The sequence below is a fragment of the Panthera tigris genome, chromosome A1 (assembly GCF_018350195.1).
Source record: "Panthera tigris isolate Pti1 chromosome A1, P.tigris_Pti1_mat1.1, whole genome shotgun sequence".
Classification (NCBI taxonomy): Eukaryota; Metazoa; Chordata; class Mammalia; order Carnivora; family Felidae; genus Panthera; species Panthera tigris.
The window spans coordinates 234,249,675-234,277,502 of record NC_056660.1 but is presented as its reverse complement, the minus strand read 5'-3'; the positions used below and the strand labels follow the sequence as shown (position 1 = coordinate 234,277,502).

General features: G+C 51.3%; 1 long non-coding RNA gene across 2 annotated transcripts; it reads right to left on the bottom strand.

Annotated features, from left to right (window-relative positions):
* Window positions 1-24,023: 24,023 nt before the first annotated feature.
* On the bottom strand, window positions 24,024-26,354 carry LOC122231930. 2 transcript variants are annotated; one of them, XR_006209226.1, is made up of 2 exons: window positions 26,209-26,354; window positions 24,024-25,804 (listed from the first exon to the last, which is right to left on the bottom strand). It is a non-coding gene; the product is annotated as an uncharacterized LOC122231930 (long non-coding RNA). The 2 variants fall into 2 exon arrangements; XR_006209227.1 differs by having other exon boundaries at window positions 24,024-25,652.
* Window positions 26,355-27,828: the final 1,474 nt, after the last annotated feature.

Genomic DNA, 27,828 nt, shown 5'->3' with positions numbered 1-27,828 from the left:
CAATGAAGAGAAGTGGGGTCGGTGGGCTTGCAGAGGCCTCTTTCCCCACGTGTGGACTGTTCTGGACTTTCAAGATCGGACTGAAACCAGCCGTCCCATTTGGTGGAAAATAACCAACAAAATAAGGGATTGTCCGACTGCCGCCCCTCGGGCCTCCAAAATCTTTGTAAGACGTCTCTACAAAACATAGCGTCCAGGTTTAGACGTTTAAAACACAACCTCTTAAACGAACGGTTCTTGTAATTTCGCCTAAATAAAAGGGTACGTATTCGAGCAGAGTCAGAGAGTTAAACACAATAACAAAAACAAGTTTTCTAATCGACACTGAAGAAATGTGAGGTGTCTGCGAGAATGTGCCGGGCTCAGTGAAGTTTGAACGTACGAGGCTCAGAGCCTGGGAACTTGAGACACCCCGTAGCTCAGGTCGTCTCTACCCTTGTCGACGCCTGGTTTCTGCCTCTAAAAGCTCATTCTGTCTGTGCAGGAGACCAAAGCATCGCTCGGGACCCCAGATGAGACTGGCAGATAGACCTGGCTGCACATAGAAGGTGTGGTCCCACAAATCTGAATTTCTCTTCTTGTGACCGGCCAGACTGGGATAAATGTCTGTGTCAAGGGCGCTCACCTGGAAAACGGGGAAGGAGGCAGGGCTGGGAAACCGAGGGCTGCGGTCAGGGCAGTGCAGGGTGTTGGCAGCTAGCCAGGGGCTCAGTGATGCTCAGTCCTTCTGTTCTCTCCATGCCTGGCACGGACAGATGTGGATCCCCGACTCTTAGTGATTCGAGGGTCTCTGTCAAGGGGGATTCATTTGCCATATAAGAAACTGAACGCAAAATAGGGAGAGTTATTGATTTATTCTTTTAATATAATGTATTGTCAAGTTGGCTAACATACAGCGTATCCAGTGTGCTCTTGGTTTTGGGGGTAGATTCCCGTGATTCATCGCTTACATACGACACCCAGTGCTCGTCCCAACAAGTGCTCATCGGGGCCCTCCCCGATGCCCATCCCCCATTTCCCCTCTCCCCCACCTCCCGGTCTACCCTCAATTTGTTTCTGTATTTAAGAGTCTCTTATGGTTTTCCTCCCTCCCTCTCTGTAATGTTTTTCCCCCTCGTCTCCCCCACGGTCTTCTGTTAAGTTTCTCAGGATCCACATAAGAGTGAAAACATATGGTACCTGTCTTTCTCTGCCTGACTTATTCCATTCAGCATAATACCCTCCAGTTCCACCCACGTTGCTTCAAAAGGCCAGATTTCATTCTTTCTCATTGCCACGTAGTATTCCTTTGTGCATATAAACCACAATTTCTTTATCCATCCATCAGTTGATAGACATTTAGGCTCTTCCCATAATTTGGCTACTGTTGAAAGTGCTGCTATAAACATTGGGGTACAAGTGCTCCTGTGCATCAGCACTCCAGGATCCTTTGAGTAAATTCCTAGCAGTGTTATTGCTGGGTCATAGGGTAGGTTTATTTTCAATTTTTTGAGGAACCTCCACACTGTTTTCCAGAGCGGCTGCACCAGTTTGCGTTCCCACCAACAGCGCAAGAGGGTTCCCGCTTCTCCACACTCTGGCCAGCATCTGTTGTTTCCTGAGTTGTTCATTTTAGCCACTCGGACGGGTGTGAGGTAAAATAGTGAGATTTATCAGAGGTGCTCAACAAATGTGAAGCGGTGAGGCTAGGGGATTCCACGTCCATAACTTTATTTAAGAAATGATATGGGGCACTTGGGTGGCTCAGTCAGTTAAGCATCAGACTCTTGGTTTCAGCTCAGGTCATGATCTCACAGTTTCGTGAGTTCGAGCCCCACGTCGGGCTCTGCACTGACATCACACAGCCTGTTCGGGCTGTCTCTTTCTCAACAATAAATGAATAAAGTTTAAAAAAAGAAGGAAAGGGGCGCCTGGGTGGCGCAGTCGGTTAAGCGTCCGACTTCAGCCAGGTCACGATCTCGCGGTCCGTGAGTTCGAGCCCCGCGTCAGGCTCTGGGCTGATGGCTTGGAGCCTCTTTCCGATTCTGTGTCTCCCTCTCTCTCTGCCCCTCCCCCGTTCATGCTCTGTCTCTCTCTGTCCCAAAAATAAAATAAAAAACGTTGAAAAAAAAAAAAAAGAAGGAAAAAAAAGAAATGATAAGTAACCCCATTCTAACTGAATGGGGAACCGGCTTCTTGTTAGGGTCTTATGGGTTAGGTCTGCCCTAAAACCATTGTTCTTCTGGATTGTTATGGTGGTTATTTGCAGCCATAAAGAAAAAAAATCTTAAAATCTCCTTCAAGTAAAATAAATAAAGAAATAACTACATAAAAGATCCAAATGCCCACTCCACCAGAGCGCACTTTATAACCAGGTTAGTAAGGTTTTGCCTGAAAGGGATGTGTAATTTACATTCAGTCTATACAGACAAGCCACGTGGTTTATTTAAAGAAGTTTGTAAATAAAACTAAGTAAAGGGACTGAAGTCTAGTTACCCGAATCCAGACACAGACTCGGGACTTGTTCTGTTTTGCTTTTCCTCATTACAAGTTCTTTCTGAGGCGTTAAGGACAACAGCCAATTAACAGTCCCTGAATGATTAAAAAGTTTCATTTGCAAACTGGGTTCATAGATTTATTAGGTGCTTTGTTCTGGGGGAAAGCTGAGCCATTGCAATTCTCTTGCCTCATGCAAGTACTTCCCATCTGGGGCAGAAGTTGGGAGTCAGGTTTTTGCCCATTGCAAACAAATTTGTTTTATCTGACACATTCCGTCTGAATACAGTCACATTTCTGGGCTCGTCTTTTGTGGTTTCTCCTTACATCATGCCCCGAGGAGTCCTGATTACAGAGGTGAGGGGGGTGAGTGATAAGACAGGGGTGAGTGACAAGAGCCTCTGGGTCAGAGTTGACTGGGGGACGTTAACTGCGCCTCCGCCTCGCTTCTCTGTTTGATATCAGCAACAGGCTTTCCATTTTCTCATGAGGAAAAAGAAGGGGTTTGGGATCGCTGCTGCTTGGGGTCCCCTCCAGCTCGAACTGACCTGAGTGTTTGATGCTAACCTCTTCAGGGTCTTGCCCATGGACACCTGCAGGCTTTACATGATCCCCATACAGTCACCCGGAGGGTCCATTCCTCATTCCTCTTGTCCACGGACCTCTGGTTATGGACCCAGAGCTGGAGGTGAGTCTGGAGGCCTGTGACTTCCCAGAAGGCTACCCGGCCGGAGGCATGGGCACACCCATGTGCTGGGCTGCCTCAGTTCCCTCCCCGGTGGGTCATTTAGGGTCCCAAGTCCCCCCATCCTGATGCGAGGCTGGTCCTGGGCGCCCCCTCCCTCTGGGGCTGGGTCCAGCAGTCACCTCCCCACTCTAGTGGCCACACCGCTTAGTTTCCTCAAACTCAGCCAGCCCCGGGCCAGAAGGGCACCTGCGGGACACATCCCAGCCTCTCAGTGGGGGGACTGTGGGGACGTGGTAGCCTTTCTGAGATGTGACATGGGCATTTCACTGAGGCGGCCTCTGTTTGACATCCAGTAAAACCTAACCCGGACTTTATTCAAGAGGATTATTGCAGTGTGGGGAACGTTCTGACAGTCAGATCTGCAAACTTCTCAAGAGTTAGGGAAAGGGAATTTCCTTTTGTAAGGAGATGTCACAGGACTCAGAAGATCCCGCTGTGGGGCAGTGAGAGGACACGGTGACCTGAATGGATAGTGGGTCAGAGGAGGTCCCAGCCCCCAGGACGGCCGGGGGAGGCTTCTTGTGGGTGGCAGGGACCTACCTGTACCTGCTGACTTCGAGCTGGGGAAGCCCCATGAACTGGCCACAGACATAGGGCCATACAGAGAGATCTGGGTGCAAAAAGGGCTCCACCCCCTCTACCGCGGGCACCCCAACACCCACATGCAAACCTGATCACCCAGGACACAAGTTTTGCTACAAAAGTAGCACATATTTAAAAACTGTGGTTAAGGGTTCTGTATATGAACTCCAAGAAAAGGCTTCCAGGAACCCAGGCAGCTGCCAAAGGTCTGTGAGGAGAGGGAGGTGGGGCGGGGGGAACTTAGGTCGGGGTCTGGGTTTCTGGGACAGGAACCTGGCAGTGGTGTTCTTTTCTGAAACGCCAATGCTGGAGAAGCATTGGCATGGATCCCGGGGCTGGTGGGTCTAAGGAGCTAGGGTAAAGGAGAAAGAGCCCCACACAGAGGAAACGATTTGAGGGAAAAGATCAAGGTCGAGATCGGTTTCCAGGAACCAGAGAATATTCTGTGGACCGGACTCAGCTTGGCTGGGGCAAGAGCGGAGCCTGTGGGGAGGGCTCTAACAGCCTCCAAAGAGCAAGGGACTGCCTCTCCCAGCCAGCGTGGAGCCTGCCGCATCCACTGGGGCCGGGGCCTCCGTTGTATTTTGTGTTATTAACTTTTCTTTGGGTAAAATCCATAGAGGAAAGCATTCACCGTTTTAATCGTTTTCAATGTGCAAGTTAGCAGCGTGAAGGACCACATTTTATTTTAGGGTATGAGCCTGTTCCTATGTAATAATTTGCCGCTTTACATTTTTTAATGTTTATTTAGGTTTGAGAGAGAGAGAGACAGAATGTGAGTGCATGAGTGGGGGAGGGGCAGAGGGAGAGGGAGGAGAGAATCACACGCAGGCTCTGTGATGTCACCGCGGAGCCCGACTCAAGGCTCCATCCCACGAACGGAGCGATCGTGACCTGAGCCAATATCAAGAGTTGGACGCATGGGGCACCTGGGTGGCTCAGCCGGTTGAGCATCTGACTTTGGCTCAGGTCATGATCTCACAGTTCATGGTTTCGAGCCCTACGTCGGGCTCTGTGCTGACAGCTCGGAGCCTGGAGCCTGCTTCAGATTCTGTGTCTCCCTCGCTCCCTGCCCCTCCCCCGCTCATGCCCTGTCTCTGTCTCTGTCTCTCTCTCTCTCTCCCTCAAAAATAAATACGCGTTAAAAAAAAAAAAGAGAGAGGTGGATGCTTAACCAACTGAGCCACCCAGGCACCCCTGCTGTCTTATTTTTAACACAACTATTGAATCTGAAGGTCAGCACCACATTTAATTTCATACTCAGATCAGAAGGGATATGAAAGCAAGTGCTTTCCAGGTACTTGCGCTTAGAACTTTCTGTACGAGGGTTTTGTGAGCGAAGAAACACGGCATCACGTCATATATGTGTGTGTGTTGTGATATATAATAATATAGCATCTTATTAATCGCCACACTGACTGATCAAGAACTGACCAAGAGAGGTGATGTCACGGGCCAGGGTGCACTGCTGGCTCCTGGCAAGTCTGGGTTCGAATTCAGGGTCCCACCTGTCTCCACTGTCCTTCCCGACAAGCATAAATAAATGCTTTCTTTCTTCCCTGACGTCTGACAAACTAAGGCGTCAGTTCTCCACAAAGGCAGAACAGAACAAAGTGCAGACGACACAGGCGAAACGTGCCATCCTCCGCCCTGGGCAGCCTTCCCCACAATCCCACAGGAGCCTGGGCTCTGTCCACCTTCTCTCCCTCCTGGCCCTGCCCACCTCCCCTCCTGGTCCCGCCCCATCTCCCTCCTGCCCCACCCCATCTCCCTCCTGCCCTGCCTTGTCTCCCTCCTGGCCCCGCCCATCTCCCTCCTGCCCCGCCCCATCTCCCTCCTGCCCTGCCTTGTCTCCCTCCTGGTCCCGCCCATTTCCCCTCCAGCCCCGCCCCGCCCCATCTCCCTCCTGCCCTGCCTTGTCTCCCTCCTGGCCCCACCCATCTCCCTCCTGCCCTGCCTTGTCTCCCTCCTGGCCCCGCCCATCTCCCTCCTGCCCCGCCCTATCTCCCTCTTGCCCCGCCCCATCTCCCTCCTGCTCCACCCCATCTCCCTCCTGCCCTGCCTTGTCTCCCTCCTGGCCCCGCCCATTTCCCTCCTGCCCCGCCCCATCTCCTTCCTGCCCTGCCTTGTCTCCCTCCTGGCCCCACCCATTTCCCTCCTGCTCCGCCCCATCTCCCTCCTGCCCTACCTTGTCTCCCTCCTGGCCCCGCCCATCTCCCTCTTGCCCCGCCCCATCTCCCTCCTGCCCCGCCCCATCTCCCTCCTGCCCTGCCTTGTCTCCCTCCTGGCCCCGCCCATTTCCCCTCCAGCCCCGCCCCGCCCCGTCTCCCTCCTGCCCTGCCCTGTCTCCTTCCTGGCCCCTCCCCTTCTCCCTCTCTTCCCTTCCACCCCAAGGTGGCCACTAAGACTCTGTGGGCATTTGAAGGTTACAAGGATAGCACACACACACTCACACATGTACACCTGCACATACACACTCACATGCACTCACACAAACCACACACACTTCTACACATACACACTTGCACATACCTCATGTACCTGTGTATGCACTCACACACATGCACACACCATGCACACACACACATCACATCACAGGCACACACACAGACCCACATGTGCTGCACACACTCTCACGGGCACACACACACACACACACACATACATGCAATCTCTCACACACACAACTGGCTCCCAACTCCACTTATTTCAGAACCAGGTTAGGTCCAAGATTCCTGTTTTCCAAGCTCACATCCATTCCCCCCACTTCCTTTTTTTATGAATACGCATTTTCCCTCCGTAATCTTGTTATTTATATGTTGAAGCTTATTGATTAATGTTGAGAGAGTGAGAGCAGGGGAGGGGAGAGAGACAAGGAGAGAGAATCCCCAGCAGGCTCAGTGTTATCAGTCCAGAGCCCCACGTGGGGCTTGAACTGACAAGCCGTGAGATCACGACCTGAGCCGAAATCAAGAGTCGGACGCTCAACCGACTGAGCCCCCAGGCACCCCGTCAACCGGTTGTTTTTGAGAGATGGAGTGCAGCCTGGGGTTAACTCTAGTTGGAGAAAAATCTCACATTTTCTTGTGTGTCTCCGGAGCCATGCTTGCAGGTTACCAGAGGATGTGTTTCCCTTTTCCTGTGGGAACCACTTCCGAAGCCCAAATCCCGCCTGCTCACTTCCCTGGAACTTCTGTGGGCTGGCCAGTCTCCACTGCAGACGTGTTCTCCCATCACCCCTGCTTGGAAGCCATCGAGGGAGCCACCACGTACATTTAGGACAGAAGAAAACCAATGGTGACAACTGACTGAGGAGTAAATGAACACGTGTTTTATAAGGAGCCAGTGACTTCCGTTTACCTCCCGCCAACCAGAGTAGAGATCTGTATAAACTCCCGGCTTTCTACTTCCTGACCTTGACTTTGGCCCTTGCTCCGTAGACCTTGCAAAGCCGTTCCCACGTCTGCTGCCATGTTCTGTCGGTGCACGTGTCTGACGGCCAGTATGGCTGCGTCCTGAGCCACCGCATGTGCGTTTCTGAAGGGTGTATCTGCTGCCCCCTCCATGGCTCTACTGTCCCCTTCTCATTCCCTGTCCGCTGTGACTTTGGAGAGGGGGTGGGGTGTCCACAGAAGGGCCAAGAGTTCTGAAAATGCCTATGGAGACATTTCTGGTTTATAGCTTAAGTTTTACCTCATTTCACACTTAAACGTTGCTTTTCCCATGGAAGTGACAGAATGACATCTTACCTCTAGTGCAGTGGTCCATTCGTTAGGTGTATTTTTTGAGCCCCTACTGTGTGCCCTGAGATGAAGGCACTGGGGTACAAAACAGGACGGCAAGATGGCCGTGCATGGGAGCCCACCATCCAGGAGAGAGGGACGTGCGGGCAGGGGAGCCGCCAGGAAGGACTCTGATGCATCTCCCGTAAAGACCTTTCTATGCCCATCGCAGGCTGAACAGGTGTACTGTTCCTGGGGAGAGGTCAGGGGACTGGAGGGGGTCCCGTGGGGAGAGGATGAGCGAGTTCCCTTGCCCCGTGCCTTTCCTCTCAGTCAAGTGAGGAAGGAAGCCTCCGCCTCCCCAGATGGGCCACACTGGACTCTGTCGTGGGTCCCTGCGGCACGTGTGATCCCACAGGTAGCCAAAGACAAAGGCAAGGTGGACCCCGATCCCACATTCCCCAGTGTCCCTGTAGCTTCCCAAAGGGCACCCTTTAAGAAGGGAAGCGTGTCCCTGTGCTGGAGAGCACAAGGCTATGCCCACCTGCCCACACCAAGCCCCCACGTTTGCAGAGCTCACGCCCAGTGCTGTCCGCGGGTGGGCACCCCGCTTCAGTCCTGCCGCTCTCCTGGTGCCTATGTGCTCCCTGAAATGTGTGTAGACTCCCCCACTCGGGGCTGAGGCGTGACCACAGCTCTGAGCCAGACAGCCCCCTGGCCAAGGACGGTCCCCACCAGACCCTGGGGACGCAGGGGAGTCTGGGGCTTCCACTTTTGCCGGTCTCCGCACGTGTCCTTCAAAGGGAAATCCGACGTGCTCCATGACTCCTGCTCTGCCGAGAGGTCGAGATAGGAGCAAATTCTGGCATGTCATTTTGCAGCAGGGTTGAAAACGCCTTTGAAGCAGATAAATCCAGCGTGATGTGATTCCGAGTAAACCAAATAAGAGGAAGGAGGTGAGAAATGAGAAGTCATCTGGTCCAATTCCCCGACTTTACGGTAAGCCAGATGATTTGACTTGATCTACCCAGGGCTACAGGGAGTGACGGGAGATCCATTAAAACCTATCTCCTTGAGAGGTTGGTACTTCGACGAAAGTAAACACTGGGAAAAGAGAGCTAGCCCAGTGATTCTTAAACCCTGGTGGACGTGGAAATCATCCAAGGGCTTGTTAAATCCCACCCTGAAAATGAGAATCACGGAAGCATTGGGGTCTAACACTGGATTTTTAAAATTCTTCCTCTCACATTTGGGATTTTAGTTTTTAGCCATAGTTTACTTTCAACTGACGTCAGCCAATATTGGGCAGAACGACACCCTCTAAATTACGCTTGGACGCCCTGTGGTATTTAAAATATCTTTTGTTTCCAACATCCTGGAGTATTTAGCTAACCCTTTTCCAGATCAAATGACATCCCCTGCGTTTTGATTTATTTACAGTTTTTCTGAGGCCGCAGGAAAGCCAAGTCTCATTGTTGGCACACAGCTGGGTTTTTTCCGCCCTCTGCTACCTGGAGGTTAATTGAAGCCAACATCCTAGAAAGGAGAAAGTCACCAAACACGTGGCGGAAAAGCGAGCGGCCTCACTCCCCACCTGCTGCACCATTACCGAGTTCAAACAGCAGAAAGCCCAAGCCAAGGATGCCCCCGAGTGCGAGTGACCCCAGGCGGGGCTGGGTTTCCAGGAATACATCGCACTGCTTTCCCTGTTGTTTTTAACACGTTATGGCGAAATAAAGTGTTAGAAAATTAGAGCGAAAGTTGTAAAACAGAACAAGAACACCTGTGTAGCCTGTACTCAGAATCAACTACTGTTTCCTTTTGACCCGTCGGCTTCTTCATTGTGTCTCTCCGTATAGACTATTTTCTGAACCCTTTGAGAATAGCCTGCATACATCACGTCTCTTTACCCCCAGACGGAAGATATGTCCTGACCTAGCCACCGTCCAGTCGACACCTACGGTGAGTCTCACATTGACACAACCCTCTGATCTGGCCCACCATCTATACTCCATGTGCGGCCACGGGCGCAAAGATGTCCTTTAAGACACTTCCCCGCTAGGACTAGCACTGTCTAGGGTCACTTTCTGCACTCAGCTGTCACACACTTCAATCTCCTTTCCCCCGAAACATTTCAAAATCCGGCCCTTCTCGCTTTCTCAGAGCGTGTTCTCAGCAAGCATCTGCTCGCGTGGGTCTGGTCTCTGCACTGTGTCATGTGCACTATGCAAGCTGTGCTTTGCACTAAACGCCCAGCCTCCCCGTGGTCCAATTTCTGTGCTCCGCGCTTGCCAGTTCTACCCTTGCCTCTAATAAGAAATCTGTGGAGGGGCGCCTGGGTGGCTCAGAAGGTTAAGCATCCGACTTCGACTCAGGTCACGATCTCGCGGTCCGTGAGTTCGAGCCCCACGTCGGGCTCTGGGTTGACGGCTCGGAGCCCGGAGCCTGCTTCCGATTCTGTGTCTCCCTCTCTCTCTGCCCCTCCCCCGTTCATGCTCTGTCTCTCTCTGTCTCAAAAAGAAATAAACGTTAAAAAAAAAATTAAAAAAAAAAGAAATCTGGGGAGAGGCCCTTTAAGATTTGACAATATCCTGTTCCTCCTCAAAATCCGGCCCGCCCCCAAAAAGACGGAGCGGTCATTGATGATTCCTGCCGGAAGGACACTGTTTGGCAACATTCTACCCAGCGCACCTGCCGCATTTATTTATCGGCCTGACTCGTCAACCCCACTGCAACACCACTAAAATGCCACCACAATGCCACTACAATACTATTCTAATACTACCACAAGCGAGAGCCCTCCCTTCTCCCCCGGTTAGCTTGTGTATCTATTTATTTATTGCATGGACTCCTGGATATTTTCAAATAATTCATTGTCATCCTTGAATACATTGGAATGCAAATACTCCCGGATTTGGCCAGTGGGAGCTCCTTCTGGTGGCTCCTGTGTCCTTGTGACAAGCCCCCATCTCTCTCTCTCTCTCTCTCTCTCTCTCTCTCTCTCCCCCTCTCTGTTTAGTATTTCCTTACTTTCTGACACAATAAGACGTTCCTTGATCATCTTCTACTTCCTCCATCGCGTATCCGGGATCTGCCATTTTTATGCCTAAGATAAAATGTTTGATATCTGTATAGTATACTTCAATGCTGTATACAGAGTTTTCTTTACTAAGGAATTAGGCTGTAGGATGGAAAGCCACTAGTCCGATAGGACCCCTTTGGTGGCAAGAAATAGAAAACCTGAGGTGAATGAGCACAAGGAAAGCGTCAGTTAATCGGGTTGGCAGAATCCAAGGAAGGGGGTAGACGGTCAAGCCCTGGCCGTGAGCAGCGTTTCTGAACCCCAGCGGCTGCTGACCGCTGGATGTAGGCTCAGGCTTTCTCAGCGTCAGGACCTCAGCTCCTCTCTGTGGGCCACCGTGAGCCCAGAGCCCTCCCTCTAAATAGCAGGGGACCTGGTGCCCAGGGTGTCCTTGGCTTACGTTGTTCGGCTTCCGCCCCTGAGGAATTTCCGTTCAAATCCCTGGGGAAGAGGCTCAGCGTTTCCCGGCGAGGATTGGGTGTCCCTCGCTGGATCTGTCGAGAGGCCCCGGAGACAGCCTCGTAAAACCACAGGACAGCCTCTGAGCTGGCGAGTGGTGGCCCGGGAGGAGGAGCTGAGGGAGCATCGGGCGGGCACGAAGATGGTGCCTTGGATTCCTGCTCACTCTTCTCGGGTGCTGCAGAGGAGTTATCGTCTCTCCAGACCCCAGGAGTCCAGGCGTGGGCTAGCCCCTTTCTCTCCGTATTACTTAATTCCCGACTCCCTTCCGGCATGCCTTTGGCATTCTTCTGGTTTGGACCCAATCTACGGGTCCCGTCTCACCCGTCAAATTCCAGATTAGGTGTGTCCAGGACCATCGCAAGGAGTGGCCAGGGTGAGGCCAGCATGCCGGTCCCCTCTACACGGAAGGGCAGCCACTGCCCCTGTCAACCCAGGGACCGCCCACCATGCACAGCCCACGTGCTCAGACCTCATGATCAGCAGCCGTGGTGGTCCTAACAGCAGCCACTCCGCCATCAGCTGGGAGAGTCTCCATGAGTCCAGAGCTCCCACCAAGGTTAGGGAAGCTGCAGGGAGACGTTTGGAAGTAAAGCTGGGCTCCGGGGCTAGCGGACTCGTGTTTTGACTTTATTGTGAATGTGTCATGTTTCCAGGAGCATGGGCATGCCTGAGACTAAACCATCGGCTCCACCGTGAGGGACGGGATTAGCGGTTCCGGGGCCCTGCCAGAAACACAGCTGTGTAGACAAGCCACAGTGACCTAATCTCCCAAACTATGAGCTGGCCCCGTCCAGCTGCAATGGGGAGTATGAGAGGGAGCCGGAACGGAGTGGAAAGGTATGCCCGTGTTTGTGGATACAGGATGGGGAGGGAAATGGCTAGGTCAGACAGAGAGAGAGCGCGAGAGAGAAATATACTTTATGATTCCAGGGAAAGGCTATGTGAGCAGACGGCGAGCCCCTGTGCCCAGAGGGAAGAGAGAAACCACAGTGAAGGGGACGGACTGCTTTTGTCCAAAGGAAGTGAGTTATACTTCACTTCCGGGAAAGTGACTAATAAAATGAAAAGTACTTGGTTGTTTTAAAGAAGGGATTAGTGCGATGTGGAGTCCTCATCTTGATAAGGGTTTTCCCCCTCCTGGGGACAAGCTCACATCTCTGCTCTATCACCTGAGACTTAATGAGTAGGCAGTCTGGTGTGCATTTCTTCCACTCACTTAGTTGACGTTTGCTGAACACCTACTCTATGCTAAGCTCTGTGGTGGATGCAGGAGACACAACAGCGGGGAAGGCATCGAAACCCAACATGAGAAAATAGAGGTGCGGACAGATGGCGGGGTGGCAGGGCTCGTGCTGCGTATAGCACATGGTGAGCGTGGGGTGTGACAGTGGGCGATGGGGGTGGGGGGGACCCTGGACATGATGAGGGACAGCCGCGTCACATGGGGAGATTAGGGAGTATGTGGAATTAACCTGGCCCAGGGCATCATCGTAGCGTGTTTACAGGGTGGTGGCCTGTGGGGCTTAAGGAGCTGGGTGGGTCCCAGTCATTTCCTAGATGGAGGGTTATGGTCATTGGGTCCAAGGCAAAATGGATCCAAACACAAATGCTATCTCCCAGGCTGGGATGCTCCCCTCAACTCCCTTCCCCTTATTCTTCTCTTACCCCTGCTGTCAGCCCCCACATCCCCCTCAGAAAAGAAGGACCTGCCCTGCTCCAGCCCCAGCCCTGTGGGCACAGTCCAAGAACACAGAGCACTTCTCAGTTATTCCAGTGGTCGGTCCCTCCGTCATCGTGCAATTGTTGGGGGCCCAGTGTTCTCTCCTCCCCACCCTTCCCCAGCCTCCCGACAGCCTCCTCTCCCCCGCACACATTTCCAGAACAAACCACAACTGATGGCAAAGGAGCCTCTTCAACCCTTCGATCGCTTTTACTGATCTTTTCCAGTTATTTTTGGACACTCACAAAATCATTAAGATGTTACTGAAAGCAGGTTTGGCCTGTCCCTTTGAGTCAAAAATTCAGAGTGGTATCCCAAGAAAAAGAAAGAACAGAAACTTTTGGACAACAAGCTTCAAAGATTCTTTTTTTCACCGATTTCCTTATCTCAGAACAAAATACGTGAACTAGAAAGAGAGCACACGTACATTCAGTAGCTGGTCTGTCACTCGCTCTAACAATACATGTAACTGGATCGATGAAAAGGGGACATTTGGGGAGGAAATGGAGCAAATTATGATAATTTCTGAATGGCTCCAATTAACCGGTTCAAAACGTCCAAAATTTAGTCCAAAGCCTGGAAACCAACTCTTGTAAAATTGGAATCTTTTACGCAAATGAATAAGTTCAGTAAGCAGTACGAGGCCTTCCCCCTTTGTCTGTGTGCCAGCACTGCATCCGTAGTGATGGTGGGTGGGACACAGAAGACCCACGGTGACCTTGGCTGGATGTGTGGTCTCGTCTTCCCCTGCCCCGGGGCTTCTTCCGGGGGTTCCCGTAGAGGTGAGCAGCGTGTCGGGAGGTGGGGGCCTGGCTTAGATTTGACTCAAAAGCAACTTGTTTCACAAAGAAGGTGCCAAAGTGAGCTGTTCAGCTTTCTGAAGGCTGGAACAATAAGAAGGTCACTGATCAAATCTGTTGGCAATAAATGGTATTTTCTAAACCAAGGAATTCGGAAGTAGTAGTACTCTAAATGGACAGAGGGATGCGGGTACCTGAGGTCCCGATCTTCTGAGAGATCAAGGAAGGGATTGGGGAGGGGGGCGGGATGGGTGGATTTAGATCATGGCACAACTCAACAATCATTCCTGTCCTTAAACACATCCCCTAGGGAGGCTGTCATCCTATGAAGAGACCCAGCTACCATCCAGTGAAGTCACACATACGCCTGAGGGGAGGAGTTCGGCAGATCTGGGTGATGACGATAAACGTGCTGGAAAAACAGGAAAGACTTCCATCCCAGTGAAATTCATTTGAACACCTGAACATTCTCTCCAGCTACGTTTTTGCCCCTTGCCGATTTGGTGCTGACACATAAATCTGCTTCCATGAAGACGTATTGAACGAGGTCCTGCTCAGCACGTGAATTCCGAGGCAGGGGTGCAGGGCTCAGGGGCGCCCTCCATGTTCTGGATGGCCATCGGACCGGAGGTTGGGTTTACTCAACCTTGAAACACTGTCTCCTGGCCTCCCGAATGGCCATCTTCGAAGTGAAATAAAACCCAAACTTCTCTTCTGTCAGCTTTCGGCTCCGTGGTGAAGGTGGGCCGATGGTTTTCCCGGTTAAATTTTCAACAACCATAACAATGTAAGGGTTTGTAATGACCCCAAGTGGGGAAAACGCAGAAGGCCAGACTAAAGCTCTACGACGGTGAGGTAGCTGATTGCAAACCCACCTGGAAATATGATGACTTTGGTCCACAGCCAGAATTTTCTCGAGTAAGCCAGAGCACTCTGGAAAGACACTTGCAACCCTTACCAAGTTCACGTAGGTATGTTTGGGCCGATTTTCCCAGTCGTGCTGCATGCTAACTTGCCTCCCAGGTCAACTCTATGAAACAAAAAGGCAGGCTTCGGGAAACAAGAAGATAATACTGCTTGTTCAGAGTGAGATCAAACCTGAAATTGGATTCCATCCAACTGACGTGATTAATTCAAAGAATCCACCGCAATTGGAGACTGAAATATCTCAGACTGTTCTATTTCCATCACTCGCCCCTCCATGCTACAAGGGCTTAAGAAGGAGCCAATTCAATAGGGACAGACATTTAGGAAAGGAAAAAAAAAACACCTCATTTTATTTAAAACCTCATTTTATTAAACTCAAGGAATTTGTCTCTAGGTTTACAGAGTTGATCCCGTGACTCAAAGGTTTCACGCTGGCCTCCTCTGAGGCCTTGAGAAAGCCTCGGGTGCCCACAGAAGACACAGCTGATTAAACAGAGACACTGCTTACCCCCCACATCAATGGGCACTTTCGGATGATTCCGATGGGATAGAAATGCCCCAGATACACAGAGTTCTCCAGTGCAGGGAAACAGAGAAGCATCAGCCTTGCCCCGGGCTAGGAACGCCGTTCTGCTTTCCTGGTTTTTCATCAGCTACATCTATGACTCTTCCTAGACTGAGAAGCTGGTCCGGCTGCCACATGTGTGCAGATCTCGTTTCATTACCGCGTTCCTTCCTGCGATGTCTGCCCTGCAGAAGGATGACATAAACGGATGTCACGAAGGAACAGAAGAGATCATCAGCAGGGCGCAACCTGTCCTTGGAGGGGAAGCTTTAGCACAGGACAGAAGACGTTCCTTGCCCACGGTGTGGCCCACACCATCCTCCCTAGCCCCCCAAAGCAGCAGAGATGTGCTCTCGGGGGCGGCTTCGTCTGGCAGCTGTGTGTTTGTGGTCACCAGGAGAAATACGTTCTCCGCCACAAACACCGAGGACTGCCCTGTGTGTGGACAACTGGGTACAGATGTTGTCTCTTGTAGGAGATGTTTGACAATGGATTCAATTATTGACATTTTTTTTTTTGTCGTCCTTAATCACATAAACCATCCTTGACGAGCCTATATGCTTTTTCTGTTTCAACCCAGAAAATGCTGAGTGATGCCTGGATTAGAGGGGTACGTGAGACCATATGCCTCTGTGCAATGGGGAAAAGAAAATGACTTTCTTCCTAAAATGCCTCCAGGGGATGACGGGAGGTCACTTTATTAGAAAGTTTAGTTTGAAACCACATGCAATCCACACACGTGCAATCCTTGCAAGTATCTGTGCCTTTAATTATTGCAATTAATTAGGAGAGTCGATTATACTCAGAAGAGCTTAGCTGAGACATTTGTTTGCGATGAGCATTTCCCCTCTGTGGAACTAGAAATATCGTAAATGTGGCGACGAACATCTCTCTCTCCAGCTCAGAAAGTGTTGACACAGATGTTTGGCTAATCATTCCGAGCAAATCACTATTCCCATAAAGGCTAAGATTAGTCGGAATTGGCATACATTTCTTTCTTCTGTGAGCCTCGTTTGATTATAGATGATGTTTTGTTAGAGTGTATCCATGCAACCTCATAAATGATGTAAAACCCAAGAAAAACAGAGATTCTGTGCCAAAACCAAATTAAATACACATCAGAAAAATGCGGGCTCGATTCGGGTTCAGGTACCATGCGGCTTGCCTTGGTCTATTGTTGCTAAAGCCTTCAGGAAAACTATAAAAGGCAACCGTGACATTCATATCAATTTAAAGTTAGTGTGGCCGCCAGCATTTACTCACCACGAGGCTCAGCTGGCTGTATCCTCTCGAACTCAGCGCCTAGTGGCGGCAATCACAGCCTCCAGAAACCGTGAGAAATGGCCTGCGCGGACCAGGCAGGCAGGGAAAAGCGTTCTCATCTGTTGAACGTATTGCAGTCGCCGTCCTCTTTCCCGCGAGCGGCACAGACGTGTCGGGAAGGTGGATGGAGAGCTTGCTCTCTGGGTGAGCAGCTACAGAGTCTGTGGCCCGTGTGCCGGGTGCCCTGCCCCTTCCGCCAACCAACCCCAAGAGACACGTTCAGATCGCCGCCCCCTTCCCTCCTTGGCCGACTCCTCACCCAGGTCCCTGGAGCTGCTTGTTCAGTTACCACCGGCTCCCTCTGGAGCTTCTCAGGAAACCTGAAGTCCCCAGTCTTGTCTCCCTGCTCCCCGCCGTCCCGGTGGAGGGGGTTCAGGGCGACCAGAGCAAGGCCAGCCCCCAGCTGAGAACCGGCACAAAAGCAGCAAGGCTGGGGTCCACTTACCACTCACAGGTTTCAGAGGCAGTCAGGTGCCTGCTCCCTGGGCGGGGGCATCCCGCCAGGCGCTGGGGACAAAGGAAGACCAATGCTTGCCCACACTTTGCCCGAACTTGGCCACCAGGAAGCAAAGTCACAGCGGGAAGGCAGATGAGTACTTGAGGCTCCCGGATATCAGGCGATATCCAGTTACCCTGGCAAGAAAGTGACATCGGGTGAGCAGAGAGAAGGCTGAATTACTTGTCTCCAGTTGGGGGGGGGGGCGATGCCAGCACCACCTCGGGGACCCGCCTGTGTGGATGGAGCCCGTTCTACAGGTGCCATCGGCCGCTCACCGCAAGGTGCTTGGTCTGCAGGAGGCGTGGGCTCCAACTGACCCTCAGGGTCTTGCCGAAGAGCCTTTTGTCCCCGTGACGATACGTTTCCTCCCCCAATCCCACGCCACCTCTTCTCTATCTCACGGACGCTAGTTAAGCCGCCTCCCCTCCGAGTAACGTGGCTCCGTCGCCCCAGCACTCATGCTGCGCGAACGCTCTCTCTGTACTGATCTTGCCAAGCTTGGGGTTTTACACCTGGGTGCGTTTCTATTTATTTTCAGGGCCCTGGGGAGGGTCAGCCGCTCACCTGTCACGCTCTGCTTCACCTGGTGGCTCCCGCTCATCCTTGGAAACCTGGCTCAAAGTCAGCATCTCTGTGCTAAGCGCTCCGCACCTGTGCGCTCGTCTGCCGGGACTCATCGGACACCGTTCTCCCGTCCATCCTTCGGCAGCCGCCTCCGGACGCCTCCGGAGAGGGCCACTGGGTCTTTTCTACCACGCGGCACACAGCTCTGAGCGCTCGGACTTCCAGCGAGGACGCGGGAGCGGGTGCCGGAGGGGTGATGTGTCGTCGGCTCAGGCTGCCATGAGCAAGCGTCACAGGCTGGGCTGCCCAACACACAGACGTGTTTTCACGGTTCTGGAGGCCGGAGGTCTAACATGAAGGTGCCATCCGATTTAGCGTCTGCTGAGAACCCACTTGCCGGTTGGCAGATGGCCGCCGCCTGGCTGTGTCCCCACACGGCACGGACGAGAGGGGTCTGGTCTCTCCCTTGTCTTGTAAGGGCCCCAATCCTATCACGGGGACCCCACCCTCAGGACTTCAACTAACCCTAGTCCCTAGTCGCCTCCCAAAGGCCCTGCCTCCAGAGGCCGTCTCGCTGGGGGTGAGGGCCTCAGCGTGAATGGGCGGGGGTGGAGGGGACACAAATATTTAGTCCCTAACAGGCAGCCACTAGCTACGTGTGACTGCAGAGTTCTTAAATGCGCACCGTGTGACTAAGGAACTGAGTTAACTGTGGTTTGCCTCAAGGAGTTTACGTTCCTACTTCCATAGCCACATGTGGCCAGTGGCCACCAGATTGGACAACCCAGAAGCTGCCATACTGCTTGGATTAGAGTATTTAGCCCTGCAATGAACTGAACTTAGGAGGAAAATCTATGTTGGTTCTTAGTTTAAATAGTTAAATCTTCCGAGATCTCAGGGAAGCTACACGTCTTTGTCTTCTCGTTTCCCAAATGTCTGTGGGGCTGGCCCGTGCGAGCCAGATGCCCTCTTGCCTTGGGGACACCTGTCCCACTGGGCCCCATCCTGTGGGGGAGGGAAGCTCTCTGGAGCCGGGACATTTGCACAGAGAACTATGCGCATGGGACCATCTGGCGGGAGTGGGTTCCGGGGAGAGGGGTCAGGACCTGAACGGGCCCCGAGGTGGGAAGGGACGTGGCGAGGACAGTGGACAGAAAGGCGAGGAGGCTCTTGGAGGCCAGGGGGTCGAGGAGGCTGCATCAGAGAAAGCAGGCTGCGGGCCGCTGTCGTATCTGAACTTTATTTTAAGCCAAACGGGAAGCTGTTGGAGGGCCTTGAGCGAGAGCACAAAGTGACGTCATGTGGGTTTGAAACCCGTTCCCTTGGCACCTGGTGGAGGGGGACACTGGGTATTGGGGCGGGATTCTTTCCAGCGGCCTGGCCGGAGGAGGGAGGCGGAGGGACACGGGGCCAGGAGGACATCCCGTCATGGGATCTGAGCTCGGAGAACATGAGAGAAACCCAGGGGCATGTCCCGAGTGAGGCATGAGAGGTGGCTGGGCTGCAGACCGGGAAGGGTGAGATGTGGGGCACACGGGGGGCGGGGCGACCGCCACCCACACCCACGGGGCATCTCTGTGGGCATGTGGAAGGGAGGGAGGCGTCCGGAATGACTGATCTCAGAGCCACCACCCTGTTCTCAGAGGGGACAGGGCATGGCCCGGGGGGCGGAGCCTCAGCGTCTCTTTGCTCTCTGCCCTGGAAGTGGGGGGCTCCGCGGGCCCTGGTGGGGGGGGGTGGCCAGCTCCGCCCGAAACAGCTGCGGGCTGAGCACCGCAGAAGGCACCGCAGCTGCGGGCTGAGCACCGCAGAAGGCCCCGAGGCCTCCCCCACTCTCCTGCCCACACGCTGAACTGCTAGATAAAGTTGTTGAGAAATTCTGGAACACCCCCCCCCCCAGGTTTCTGTACAGTTTTATTTCTCACAGTGGACTATCAGCAGTGAGATAAATTTAGACTCCCTGCTAAGTGTGACACACAACGGTAATTGTGCAAGTATGATGTCTTAAATTACACTTTTATTATCTTGCGTTTCTCTTCCAGCTTATAATTCTTCTTTCTCATCACTCTCTGACCTGTGTCCCACCCCCGCCTCACAAGACAATCATTAAACTTCTCCGATCACCAGTAAATGGTGGAAAGAATGAAAGAGCTTGGCTTTAAACACTTCTAAGTAGACAGCTGGGAAGTGGTTGCAAATTAAAACCAGGCGGCTTAATGATATTAGCGTGGCCTGCTTGGGACACGGAGCCCGGCCCCAGGCTCTGGGCCTGTGGTCCCCATGACATCAGAGCTCGGAGGGGATAGCAGTGCGGGGGACGCAGGGACCGGCCCTGGACCAGGCGGCCCGTGCGGTGGGGCCTGTCCACTCAGCCCCCAGAGGAGCCTTGTTTCATGTCGTAACAGGAAATCACTTCCCGGCCGGTGGGAAGGCTGACGGTTCCTGCAGGGGGGAGTACGGCAGGGAAACAGAAGGGTGGGGGGCAGGGGGCGCTGTTCCTTTATCATCTCCCCAGTTCAACCCACCCCGCAATGGTGGCTGAAAGCGGGAACCTGCGACCCACCAATCAGTGGGCCCAGGGAATCTGGTTTGGCTAAGTGTTTTCCTGCTAGATTTCACTAAAAACGTAGGGTGACATTTACAAACTCGCGATTAGGAACTCGGATGGTGAGGTGAGCGGTAGCTGGGGATTTGACATTCATGTGACAAAGTGTCAGCTGGCGGGGGGGGGGTTTGGGAACTGTAGTCTCTAGCCATTGATCATCGACGACAAACAAAACGTGAATGATGTTAACATCCCATAAAGAACAGCCGGGCCACGGTGGCTAAGGATGTCATTGCCCCCAGCACATTGAGCATTATTGCAGCCACAGACAACAAGTGGAGTTTCAAATAGAATCTTCTTAAAATAGTCACTAAAAGGCAACCATTGAACGCTGCACAGATTCTTTCCAGCCCCAGGACAGCACGGACAGGCAGCAGCGAGGAACGCGGTTTTGCCGGACGTGGAAAGAACGTGGCCCGGTTGTCAGCATCAGCTTCTGGGGAGCCTCTCTGGTGTCCTCGTGTGTTCTACGAATTCTAACTGAGATCAAATCTCTTGTGACTCATTTTTTATGTCCCCAAACACACATGGACCACCTTAGCAGCACACAAAGTTTCTAAAGCAAGCCCGATCCTGGAGCCCCACCCAGTAAGACGTGAATGTGGCTGGCAGAACTCCCCAGATCCCCACTGCTTCCCCCCAACCCCATCCGGTACACAAACTGTCTCCCAGATGTTCGATCCACACGAACCGCCGTGACTGGATCTTACAGGGACCAGTAAGGGTCTTAAGGGACCGCCGTGACTGGATCTTACAGATGGGATTGAGGTGCAAGTAAATTGACTTCTAGGCAGGGAGACTACCCTGGGTGAGCCTGACCTAATCAGGTGAGCCCATACAAGGGACAGAGCTCCTCCTGAAGAAAGAGACCTGGACTCCCTGTTGCTGGCTTGGAAGATGAGGGTTCACATGGCAAAGAGCGTGCACGGCCCCAGGACCCGGAATCCGCAGTCCTACAACCGTGAGGAAATGAATTCTGCCAACAACCCACATGAGTTGGAAGCTGAATCTTCCCCTGAGTCTCCAGAAAGGAAGGAAGCCGGGCCAACCCTGATTTCACTGTGTGAGACCCTGAGCGGAGAACCCGGCTTCACTCTGCCGTGTTTCTGGCCTGGAGGACTGTCAGCTAATAAATGGCTGTTGGTTTCTGCCATTGAGTCCTGTCACTTGACACAGCAAAGGAAAGCTGACAAAATCTGTCGTGCAATCCACGGGCGCAATGCTCGTGTGGGCTCCGGCATCCCACGGCCGGAGGACGTCAGCCTTCTCAGCAAAGAGGGATGATAATGCCTCGCCTGCACTCTGCACCGGGGAGGAGGGAGGGCCGCCAAGAAAATGTACAGAACTCACTTGGGAAAGCTGAAACCGCCACCAGAGATAGAGTGGATCGCCGCCTCCTTGTCAATGATGATCATTAATTACGGCTGTTTTCTTTTTCTCTGTTGGCGACATTTTGTCTTTTTCAGTTTTGTGTGAAAAATCATAGTATCGGAGAAATAGTCTTTCCCAGGCTTCAGAGCTTAGATAGCCTAGTGTTGACTGCGATGTTGACTATTGTTTCTAGGAGAAGGGTGCCAGGGTGTAATAACCAGTGTTTCTGGGAGAAGGGTGCCAGGGTCTAATAACACTCTTGGAGAGTCATAGGATACAAACAGATTAAAGGCCCTGAGAAGTCCTGCTGCAGAGAACCTTGTTCGACATGGTACAAGAGGGTATTTTCTAACTTTATTTTGAAAGAACTTTTCTCCAGCTACTCTGATAAATCTTATGGAACTTGAGGAGCCCAGTGTGAGAAAACTGGTTCAGAAGTTAATAAAAACAAACAGGGCCACCTGGGTGGCTCGGTTGGCTAAGCGTCCAACCTCGGCTCAGGTCATGATCTCATGGTTGGGGAGTTCAAGCCCCACATTGTACTATCAGTGCAGAGCCTGCTCTGGATCCTGTCCCCTTCTCTCTCTGCACCCTCGTCTCGTTCTCTCTCTCTCTCTCTCAAAATAAATAAATATTTAAAAAAATTAAAACAAATACATAAAGATCAGCTGACTCTTCATTGCAAGCACTCTGATCAAGCTGTGTCATGAGTGTATGAGAGTCTGCACCCTCTCAAGTGCCCAGTTCCCCCCCCCGCCGCCAGCCAATTTCTGGACACCCCCCTATGACTCTGGGCCTAAGCATTCCCAGACACTCAGGCAGAGGAAAAGGGCACCTGGTAAGAATATTTAAGGTAAGTGGCAGTGCCTTTCATTCCACAGAGGGAAATGCCATGCCCTCAAAGTATTCACTAAGAAGTGAAAATATCTTTTTAATAGGAAAATAGCTGGTTTGATAAGATGATAGAACACCACTGTCCACCGAAAAAGAGAGAACACCCTTTTACTCATGTAAATTCTATACAAATCGTCACTCTCCCATTTGCAAATAAAAGCTGTGATATTTAAAATCAGACCTGCTCTGCCAGATAAAGAAGTATGGTACTTGATCACTAGCAATTTACATTTTGTGGCCTGGGGCCAAGACCGCAGGTCGATCAAGGGAATAGAACAGACAGTCCAGAAGCAGGCTCTTCTGTACAGAGACTTCACATCTGAACAGTATGGCTTAAAAACATGAATTATTCAACAAAGCCAAGAAAACTGGATAATTCTTTGGGGGGAAAATAGTTGTATCTCCAACTCTAATCTTCTTCTAGAAATGGGCTTCGAATGGAACACAAACTTAAGTATAAAATAACCACTTCTAAATATAGTTGGAGGAAGCATAGGTGAAGATTTAATCCCAGGATTGAGAAAGGACTTTTATTTCTTGTTGTTGTTTATTTACTTATTTTGAGAAAGAGGAGGTGAGAGAGAGAGAATCCCAAGGAGGCTCCCTGTTGTCAGCACAGAGCCCGATGTGGGGATTGATCCCACGAACCGTGAGATCATGATCTGAGCCAAAACCAGGAGTTGGATGCTTAACAGAATGAGCCACTCAGGTGCCCTGAGAAAGGACTTTTCAACATAAAATCTCAGATGTGAGCCCATGAAGACAGATACTGGTGAACTGGATTCTGTATCGATTTCTCTATTAGAGAAAAACTAAATGAAAAGGCAAAGGGAAATTTAGAAAGACATTTCTAACATTTTAAGAGACAAATGACACATAGATGGGTTGCAAATGAATGAGGAAACGCAGAACTCTCTAAAAGGAAAATCGACAAAGGACAGGAAGGCAAAATAAATTAGAGCTGAAATGGCCAATAAATGTGTGGAAACATACTGGCCGTCCCAGCAGTGACAGAAAGGGAAGTGAGACACGAGATACCTGTCTGGTGGGCGGGAAGAGAAAGGAATGTTCATCCCGCGTGGACGGTGGTTATGGGAGCCGGGGCAACTGAAGGAGACAACTCTGTGCACAATGTCAGGATGGCAACGTTAAGAGAGAAAACATCAAAGCTTAGGAATGGGCAAGAGGATGACTGTGTCTTTTCAAGGATACACGGGGGTGAACGCAAGGACCCCCTAAGACCTCTCTCATTCATGACTTACTAGTTTCCACTGACTAGTGTATATCTCACAACGCTGTACGAGTCCACACTGACACACAGAGAACTGACCGCAACGCAAGTGACCAATGCTGTGGAGCCTCACGGAGGATGCTGTGCACAGAGCTTCCTTGTGAGTGCAATCGTGGAACCCCCTTTTGGGCACTGTGTCCCCTCTTCCTCCTGAACCAGCCTTCCAGCCCGCCAGCTGTCTCTCTAAATGAGACAAAGAAATCTTGGACACGGGCTCCCTATATGTTTGTGTCAGAGTTGTGCTTTTAACTTTCTAAAAATGATACTTGGATAGAAATTTGGCAAAAATATATCAGAGTTCTCAATGGATGCTGCTTCTCTGCAATAGTAATTTAGCAGCTGGCAATGTACCTTCTGGGTGTACTTGGATGGAGGCAGAAAGCAGGCTGTGGGGAGGTTCAGGCAGCTTTGTTTAATGATCAGCAAAGCAAGTAAGCGAACACACCTACAAAATAAAACCACTTAAATCCACGGTTCTCAACTTTGGGTGAGTCTGCCCCTGGTGGACAGTTGGCCCCATCTGGAGACAACGTGGGTCGTCACCACTGGAAAGGGCTGCTGGGGGCATCCAGGGGGCAGAGGCCAGGTATTTTCAGTGCCCAGATCCTCTGAGGTCTTCATCATGTAGCCGTCCCCGCGATTTCGCAATGAATGAATGGTTAGCGTCCTTACCGTTGATGGCCCCGTTGAGATCTTTCCCTTGGCCTGACCGCTTTCTCCTGTTACTTTCAAATGATCACAGACTCCAGGGAGGAGAACTGAGGTAAACTTCTCTCCAAGTGCTAGGCCCCAAGTGTCCCAAAGACATGTCTCCCTACAAGACATTCTAGAATGTGGCCGTAGAAATCCAGGTTGACCAGCCCCGCTGCTCCCGTGGGCAGAAGGCGGCAGAGGAGGCTGGCTCTGTCTCTAGTCTTTGGTTGGTCCCGATCTGTCACTTGATAATATGATTTTCCTTTAATTCCTTGAAGCCCAATAAATCTTCTCCTGCTCTGCAGCACTTACAATTGTTGCCTCATCTGTTAATGCATGTGAATGTCTCCCCAAGGTTGCTATGGTTCAGTAGGTGCTTTGCGACTAGGTCACTTTTACTCTTCACTTCCATTGGGCGGAGCCATGAGGTATGACTGAGAGAGAAAGGAACACCTTTGTGAATACTGCCCTCCACCCCACAGCCTCTTCAGCTTCACATTCTCACGTGAGGATCGAGACCAGGCTCTCAGCCTCGGCACCATGGATGTGTGAGCCGGGACGATTCAGCGTGTCGTGGGATTTTTCTCGGTATCCCTAGGCTCCACCTACTGAATTCCAGTAGTACTTTCTCCATCCCAAACGGTGTAATAATCAAAAATTCAAAAATGTCATGTCACCGGGGGTTCTACTGGCCCAGTTGACCAATGGCCTCCACTAGCAGGGGAAGAAGGAGCTCCAGAAGCTTCTCTCTCACCAGTCAAGATGGAGCCTCCTCTCTGTGCCCTACAAGAACCTGTTTGGTCCCAGACTACTTCTGAAGAGTCCTCAGTCTGCGACATTCAAGTGTTGTAAGTGATCATCTCTTCATGGTAGAAATAGTAATAGCCAGGAATGATTTTATTTTCTTCTTTGGATTTATTCATGTCATCTGCATTTTCTGTTTATTCCTTTTGAAATTTCTAAATGCTTAAGAAATGGAAGGATTCATACACATGTTTAATATAGTCTTAGATAATGTAGCAGACATACCATAGGGTGACCCCCTGTCCAATGATTGGTGTCCTATATAATCTCCACCTTTTGAATGTGAGCGGGGTTTGTGACTTACTTTTGGACGACAATATGGCAGAGGTGACGGGCTGTCATATCCAAGGTTATAGGTGATGTAAGAGTTTGAGGAAGAGAGACTCTCCCTTGCTGCCTTTGAAGAAGTGAGCTGCCGTTTTGTGGGACCGCCTGCAGAGAGGCCATGTGACAGGGAACTGTGCAGCCTCTAGGAGCTGAGAGTGGTCCCAGGTGACAAACAGCAGCAAGGCAGGGACTTTCGTCCTGTAAGCCCGGCCAAACAAAATGAGAAGGCTTGGAAGGTGATCTTTCCCCACTTGGGCCTCTGATGAGACCACAACCCCACCTGATGCTTGACTATAGTGTGGTGAGACCCAAAGCGGAGGACCCAGCTGGGCTGTGCCAGGATGTCTGACCTGCATAGAGTGTGAGATAATTAATGCGTGTTGTTTTAAGTCACTAAATTTGTGGCGATTTATGACGAATCAACAGATAAAACATGTGGGAGCTTCCCTGTCCTTTGAGAACACATGAGCCAAATAACTTCTGTAAGTATTGTGGCTGTGTCTATATTGAGGGACTAGTGAGCCCTTAATTACCCAAGAACTGATGGATCAGAACCTATGAATCTTTCAGAAGAGGAAAGCAGCCTCCAGGTGCTGCCAGACCCCGGCACCCTTGGCCATGCTCCTGCCCCTGTGGGGTTAAACGGTGTCGCAGAGCACCAGCACTACAGAAGGCCACTCTGGGGACATGGTGGAGCAGGGCAGAATGAAGACCCCTCCCAAATCATCCTCATCAAAACCACAAAACCACAAACCACAAACGTGACTGAGCATCCCTCTCCTCTGGCTCATGTGGGTGACTGCTGCTTTTTAGCCAGACAGCATTAGCCTCACTCTGCTCTTTTCACCTTCTGGTTGAGAGTTATTATGACATCAAGTCCTGGAATTGTGTGAGCCAACTCCTCAAAATCTCTCTCCTCCTGCCCTCCCTCCGGAGAGTACATATGTATCAGTGTACGTAAGTACATACATATCACCCATCTATGTATTTGTCTATTATCTATGTATCTATCTATCTATGTATCTATCCATCTCATCTACCTATCCATCTATCTATTATCTATCTATTATCTATCTATCTATCTATCTATCTATCTAATCTCCTCTTGGTCCTGTTTTCCTGGAGGACCCTCTATCATACAGAGTTTCTTTTTTTTTAATGTTTATTTATTTTTGAGAGAGACAGAGAGACAGAGCATGAGTGGGGGAACGACAGAGAGAGAGGGAGACACAGAATCCGAAGCAGCTCCAGGCTCTGAGCTGTCGGCACAGAGCCCGATGCAGGGGCCCGATCTCATGAACCGTGAGATCATGCCCTGAGCCGAAGTCGGAAGTTTAACCGACTGAGCCGCCAGGGTGGCCCTGTCACACGGTTTCATGATCGTACTCTTTGGAAGCATCCGTGTGATCGCCTTCTTTCACTAACAAAACACTTTAAGGGGTGAACACCTTGTGTGGTGGAGAAAGCTGTATATCTTCAGGACCTGATGGTCAACAAGTAATTATAGAGGCTCTTCTGTGTACTTGGCACTCTGCCAGCCTGGAGCGTCTTGGAGGTGGAACCTACAGATCGTCTGCCCACACGCAGCTTTGCGGATCTGGTACGAAACTTGGTTTATTTTTATTTTTATTTTTTTATATTTTATTTTTATTTTATTTTTTATTTGAGAGAGAGAGAGAGAGAGAGAGCATGAGCAGGGGAGAGGGGCAGAAGGAGAGAGAGCAAGAGAGAGAGAGAGAGAGAGAGAGAGAGAGAGAGAGAATCTTAAGCAGGCTCCACGCTCAGCAAAGGACCCGACATGGGGTTCCAACTCATGACTGTGAGATCATGACCCGACCCGAAATCGCCGGACACTCCATTGCCTGAGCCACCCAGGTGCCCCGAAACTTGGTTTTAAACAGAGACATAATAGTTACAGTAATGACATTGAGTGTTTACTGTCTGACTCCGCCCTCAGTGCTTTATGTGAGTCGCCTCATTGAACCCTTGCAAAAGCCCCTGGCTCCTATTTCTGCGCCGTGCACTTCGAACACGAGAAAACTGCATTTATTTGTGTCCTGTTGCCGCTGTGACATATCACCACAGACTTGGTGGCTTGAAACCACACGAATTTACTCTCTTGCAGCCTGGAGGGCACAGGTGCACAAGCAGGCTAAATCGAGGCGTGGGCAGGATGGGTTCCTTCGGGAGGCACCAGAGATTTTGCGGCCTAGACCTCCCCAGATTTCATCGGCCACCTGAAGGGCTTGTGGCTCCTTCCACTGACTTCCCAGTGCCTCCCTCCCTTCACGTGGCCTTCTCCTCTTTCCCAAACCTCCCTCCGCATCCCTGTTGAAAGGATACCTGTGTTTACATTTAGGGTCCCCCCCTGGGG